The sequence below is a fragment of the Macaca fascicularis genome, chromosome 13 (assembly GCF_037993035.2).
Source record: "Macaca fascicularis isolate 582-1 chromosome 13, T2T-MFA8v1.1".
In the NCBI taxonomy this organism is placed as follows: domain Eukaryota; kingdom Metazoa; phylum Chordata; class Mammalia; order Primates; family Cercopithecidae; genus Macaca; species Macaca fascicularis.
In genome coordinates this window covers 76,742,110-76,748,065 of record NC_088387.1, presented here as the reverse complement: position 1 = coordinate 76,748,065, position 5,956 = coordinate 76,742,110, and the positions used below count along the sequence as shown (strand labels likewise).

The 5,956-nt window shown below is 50.7% G+C and overlaps 1 long non-coding RNA gene across 2 annotated transcripts; it reads right to left on the bottom strand.

Annotated features, from left to right (window-relative positions):
• Positions 1–528: 528 nt before the first annotated feature.
• LOC135966837 (uncharacterized) lies at positions 529–5,736 on the bottom strand. 2 transcript variants are annotated; one of them, XR_012421758.1, is made up of 3 exons: positions 4,195–5,736; positions 2,498–4,147; positions 529–816 (listed from the first exon to the last, which is right to left on the bottom strand). It is a non-coding gene; the product is annotated as an uncharacterized lncRNA (long non-coding RNA). The 2 variants fall into 2 exon arrangements; XR_010580464.1 differs by lacking the exon at positions 4,195–5,736 and having other exon boundaries at positions 2,498–4,187.
• Between the last annotated feature and the right edge of the window lie 220 nt (positions 5,737–5,956).

Here is a 5,956-nt window from a genome sequence, read left to right as displayed (position 1 = left end):
AGTTTATTCCATCCTAGAGGATAGGTAGAGACACAGATGAGCTGCCAGAAGAGGAGATGCATAGGGCGAGGGCTGGAGGGTCTCCAGCACAGGAGCTTCTGTTCCAGTGGAGTTGGGGGGCACCACCCTCCTAGTTCACAGATGTGTTCACCTGCACAGAATCCCTCCATGCCCTGTGCTTTAGGGATTTTTATGGAGGCTTCATCACAAAGGCATAATCAATTGTTAATTTAATATCCAACTCCTCTCCCCTCCCTGCGGATGGGGGTGGGGGCTGAATGTTCCAAGCCTCTGATCATGCTGTGGTCTTTCTAGTGACCAACCCCCATCCAGGGGCCCACCAAGAGTCACCTCATTAGAACAAAAGATGTACCTATTATCCAGGAAATTCCAAGGGATTTAGGAGTTCTGTGTCAGGAACCAAGGTCAGAGACTAAATATTAGAACAAAAGATGCTCCTAGCACCACTATCACTTAGGAAATTACAAGGGTTTTAGGAGCTCGGTGCCAGGAACTAGGGGCAGAGACCAAAGCTTTATTCTTTATTACATTACACAGGGCCACACTGACCCCTGTGGTTAACAAGAACCACAGGTGTATATTTATCAGCTTGTGTGGAAATCTTCTGTGGGCTATTCCATTCTTCTTTTGCATCTCCCCACTATACTTCCCACCATGCATTTGAATGAATGGTGCTCACCAATTTACTCCTATGGGTTCAAATGACAGCAGTGGAGAATGAGAGATTAAGTCCCAGGAAGAAGAGGTTGAAACTCAGAGCTGTTGGGCACCACCGCAGCACCATAGGCATCGGTTCTGTGGGTAAGATTTGGCAGGGCATGCTGAACTGAAGGCAGGACAATCAACTCAGTGACTCGACAGCGCTCTTTTAGATCAAGAAAAAGCATGTGTGTGTCTGTGTGTGTGTGTGTGTGGTGCGTGTGCACCTGTGGCCTGTCCCTGTGTGTTTTCTAATCCTTCCTCAAGCAAAATGAGAAAGAGAAGGGAAAAAAAAAAAAAAAAAAACCTCCAATGTTCTCTTAAGCTTGAGAGTGGCCAACTGCATTCCTCAACTGCAAGTGTATGAAATGTTTCTGTTTGGGTGGTTTCCTTGAGGAGAAAAGAAGATACAGCTTCTCTCCATTTATTTATAGTGTTTCTGGGATTGTCCACAATCATGCGACCTTTGACATTAACCCACTCTTGTCCCTGACTCCCAGCAGGAAAAGCCTCAGCCTGAAATCACTGCTTTCAGACAACATGCTCCTGGGAGTCTGCACCCACACAGCATCAACTTTTGCATCAAACATCCCCAAAATGAGTAGAAAGAGTCCTGTAAGCTGGCAGTAGAGGCAGACAAAACCCAGGGCTGAAGGCAGCTGGGATCCCAGGAGTCCTTGGCCAAGACGGAACATGATTCACTAGGGACAGTTCTCAAAGGGTGCAAGTCCAGGCCCCACTCCCGTGGTTCCTTTTGATAGGATCCAAGGCATCTGCATTTTACAGAAGTATCTCAGTGATTCCAGTGTGTACCCAGCGTTACCATACACAACTGAACAGTAATAGGCAGCCTCATGACCCTCTCTAGTTAGAACCACTGGTTTTGACCCAGCAAGGCAAGTAGCTTCTATGCAGAAACGTATTTTTATAGGATGGATAAGGGTATGATGACCCTTTACCAGCAATGGGAATAGTGATTGTCATTTCTATCTAAGGGCATGGAGAGGGTGGTAAGGAGAGCTTGGGGGCGGGTATGTTCAGGCCACACCACCCAGGAACGGCTCAAAATGTGAACCTGTGGCATATCAACCAGTCAGCAGGGTTCTGCCCAGGATTGACGGGCGCAGAGAACCTGAGACTCTTGAACTCTTTAGAGGAGAGCCAGATTTTCTTTTCTTTCTTTTTTTCCCGCTAAGTACAAGCCTCAAAATATAACCTACCGAAATTTAGGAGGAATGATCAAGAAGACATACTGCTTATTATCAATAACCAGCTACACTCTGCGGCCAACTAGACAAATTGGTAGTTAAGAGTGTGGATGCTGGGCCAGGCGCGGTGGCTCACGCCTGGAATCCCAGCACTTTGGGAGGGTGAAGTGGGTGGATCATGAGGTCAGGAGATCGAGACCATCCTGGCTAACACGGTGAAACTCTGTCTTTACTAAAAATACAAAAAAAAAAAAAAAAAAAAATTAGACGGGCGTGGTGGCGGGCACCTGTAGTCCCAGCTACTCGGGAGGCTGAGGTGGGAGAATGGCATGAACCCGGGAGGCGGAACTTGCAGTGAGCCGAGATCACACCACTGCACTCCAACCTGGGTGACAGAGCGAGACTCTGTCTCAAAAAAAAAAAAAAAAGAAAGAGTGTGGATGCTGGTGCCAGACTGCCTGGGTTCAAATCCCAGCACAACCACTTACCGTGTCATCTTGCATAAGTTAATCTCTCTCTCTGAGCCTCAGTTTACCTATGTATATAAAAGAGAAAAAAGTAGTACCTACCTCAGAAGGCTGTTGTGAAGAGTCAGTTAGATAATATGTGCAAAGTGCTTAGAACAGTGCCTGGCCCAGAGTGCTGAAAACAATGTTAATTATTGTTATTACTGGGGGCAAAGTTCTCAAAATTTCTGCCAGTCATTCTCAGGCATCAAGTCCTGAAAAGTCAGGATCTGAGGGGCTCTTCCAGGACCCCTGATGGCAGCAGCAAAATAAAGATGCTCCCTCTTCCAGCCCTTTGGAGGGCCTTAGAAAGAGATTAGGTTCAGAAGCTTCTGTATGGGGCTGGTTGAGAAAATTATGATACATCAAAATGATGCATTGTGATGTGGTTATGAAAAATAATGGTGAGCATATATGAATATACATGGGAGCTGTCACTCAGCTATCATGCTGAGTCAAATAAACAGGTACAGGAACAGGATAGTCTCATTTTGTTAAAAGTATATACGTGCAGCATGTAGGAATCATATTCCACATGCTTAGATCTGCAAAAAGCAACACATGTTGCTATTTTATTTAAACTGGCTCAAATCTGACTCGAAGTTTCACGCTGCTGGTCTGGTAGGAAATTCACTCTGAGGCATTGCCGGGGTTTCTTTCCCTACCCAACATCACTTGAGACTCCCACATGCTTCTGTGGTGTCCAGAAAACAGAGGCCACCTCTAGCCTCCCTCCCTTGTGGCTGCACTGACATTCTCATGGTTGAACCCACAGTCCTCTTGTGGATGCTCCAGGCTGTTTATCAGATGGGTGCTCAGGTGTTCATGGGCAGTCGCCTGGGGACAGTCATTCTCCACAAGTCTCCCTTTCCCCTCTTCAGATGCTGCCAGGACAGGTCCAGGTTGCCTGCAACTGGGGGCTCATCAGCCACCATTCCTGACCAGGGCTGCGGCACGGTCTTGTCCCCTCTCCCAGCCATCAAAGACATGTACATCTGACATAATGTGCAACTTTGGGAACCAGGATTTTCCTGAGAGACACCTCTTTCTTCTTCCTCTAATGAAGCTCCTCCAGGGGACCCATGCTTAAAATCCGGGGATGGAAGGAGCCACGGAGAACTTGCACCAACTAATAGCATGGGAAAAGGCTCGGCTGCATGTGCACATGTGTGCATGGGGTGACTCCAGCTGAGTGTCTGCTCAAATGTGGTTATCTCTGATAGAGCAGTGGAGAGGCTATTCATGAGTCTCCTCAGTTCATCCTTCCCAGAGCGCCATCAGTGCATCCTCCCCCGAGTATCCTCAGTCCATCCTCCCTTAGTCTTCTCAGTCCATCCTCTCCAAGTATCCTCAGTCCATCCTTCTGAATCCCCTCAGTCCATCTTCCGTGAGTATCCTCAGTCCGTCCTCCTTGAGTCTTCTCAGCTCATCTTCTGTGAGTATCCTCAATCCATCCTTTCTGGAGTCCCCTCAGTCCATCCTCCCTTGAGTCCCCTCAGTCCATCCTCCACGAATATCCTCAGTCCATCCTCCCCCGAGTCCCCTCAGTCCATCCTCCATGAGTATCCTCAGTCCATCCTCCTCCGAGTCACTTCAGTCCGTCCTCCACGAGTATCCTCAGTCCATCCTCCCCCGAGTCCCCTCTGTCCATCCTCCCCGGATATCCTCAGTCCAGCCTCCCCGAGTCTTCTCAGTCCATCCTTCCCGGGTATCCTCAGTCCACCCTGCCCGAGTCCCCTCAGTCCATCCTCCCTGGGTACCTCAGTCCACCCTGCCCGAGTCCCCTCAGTCCATCCTCCCTGGGTATCCTCAGTCCACCCTCCCCGAGTCTTCTCAGTCCATCCTCCCTGAGTATCCTCAGTCCATCCTCCCCCGAGTCCCCTCTGTCCATCCTCCCCGGGTATCCTCAGTCCAGCCTCCCCAAGTCTTCTCAGTCCATCCTCCCTGGGTATCCTTAGTCCAGCCTCCCCGAGTCTTCTCAGCCCATCCTCCCCGAGTATCCTCAATCCAACCTCCCCCGAGTTCCATCAGTCCATCCTCCCCGGGTATCCATCCTCCCCCCAAGTCCTCTCAGTCCATCCTCTGCGAGTATCCTCAATCCATCCTCCCCCGAGTTCCATCAGTCCATCCTCCCCGGGTATCCTCAGTCCATCCTCCCCGGGTATCCATCCTCCCCCCGAGTCCTCTCAGTCCATCCTCTTCGAGTATCTTCAGTCCATCCTCCTGGAGTATCCTCAGTCCATCCTCCCCCAAGTCCTCTCAGTTCCTCCCTGAGTCTTCTTAGTCCATCCTCCCTGAGTATCCTCAGTCCATCCTCCCTGAGTCTTCTCAATCCATCCTCTCTGAGTATCTTCAGTCCATCCTTCCGAGTTCCCTCAGTCCATCCTCCGCGAGTATCCTCCGTCCATCCTCCGCGAGTATCCTCAGTCCATCCTCCCTGAGTCTTCTCAGTCTATCCTCTGCAAGTATCCTCAGTCCATCCTCCCTGAGTATCCTCAGTCCATCCTCCCTGAGTCTTCTCAGTCTATCCTCTGCAAGTATCCTCAGTCCATCCTTCCCCGAGTCCCCTCAGTCCATCCTCCCCCAAGTATCCTCAGTCCATCCTCCCCCGAGTATCCTCAGTCCATCCTCCCCCAAGTATCCTCAGTCCATCCTCCCACGAGTATCCTCAGTCCATCCTCCCCCAAGTATCCTCAGTCCATCCTTCCCTGAGTCCCCTCAGCCCATCCTCAGCAAGTATCCTCAGTCCATCCTTCCCCGAGTCCCCTCAGTCCATCCTCCCCCAAGTATCCTCAGTCCATCCTCCCCCGAGTATCCTCAGTCCATCCTCCCCCAAGTATCCTCAGTCCGTCCTCTGTGAATATCCTCAGTCCATCCTCCCTGAGTCTTCTCAGCCCATCCTCTGCAAGTATCCTCAGTCTGTCCTCCCCTGAGTCCCCTCAGTCCATCCTCCCCCAAGTCTCCTTAGTCCATCTTCCTCCGAGTCCACTCAGTCCCTCCTCCCCAAATCTCCTCAGTCCATTTTATCTGAGTCCCCTCAGTCCATCCTCCCCTGTATCTCCCCAGTCCATCCTCCCCGAGTTCCCTCAGTCCATCCTCCCCAGCTGCCCTCAGCCCATTCTCCCTCGAGCCCCCTCAGTCCATTCTTCACCTGAACCTCCTCGGTCCTTTCTTCTTCGATGCCCCTCAGCTGATCCCTCTCTTTGTCCCCCTTGTACCTCCTGCCCTGAGATGCAGCAGTACCTCCAGATGTGTTTTTATGTGTCACCACCTCCTCCCCCTCACAATCCTTCATTGGGTGACAAAACAAAGAGGATAAGTAAGAGGATCTGAGCCTTGCTCAATCTGCCCTGCCCTTGGCGGGAGACCTGATTTATTTGTTTTGGTGAGCCGGCCAGCTGTGAGCTGTTTGTTTGGGGGCTATGGGATTAGGACTGTTTTCCTTACTGAGTTGGTGGAGTGGGTTGAGTGGAAGGATTCCAGGCTTAGAATGCCCAGGGCCTGGCCTTCGCTGTCACCTCT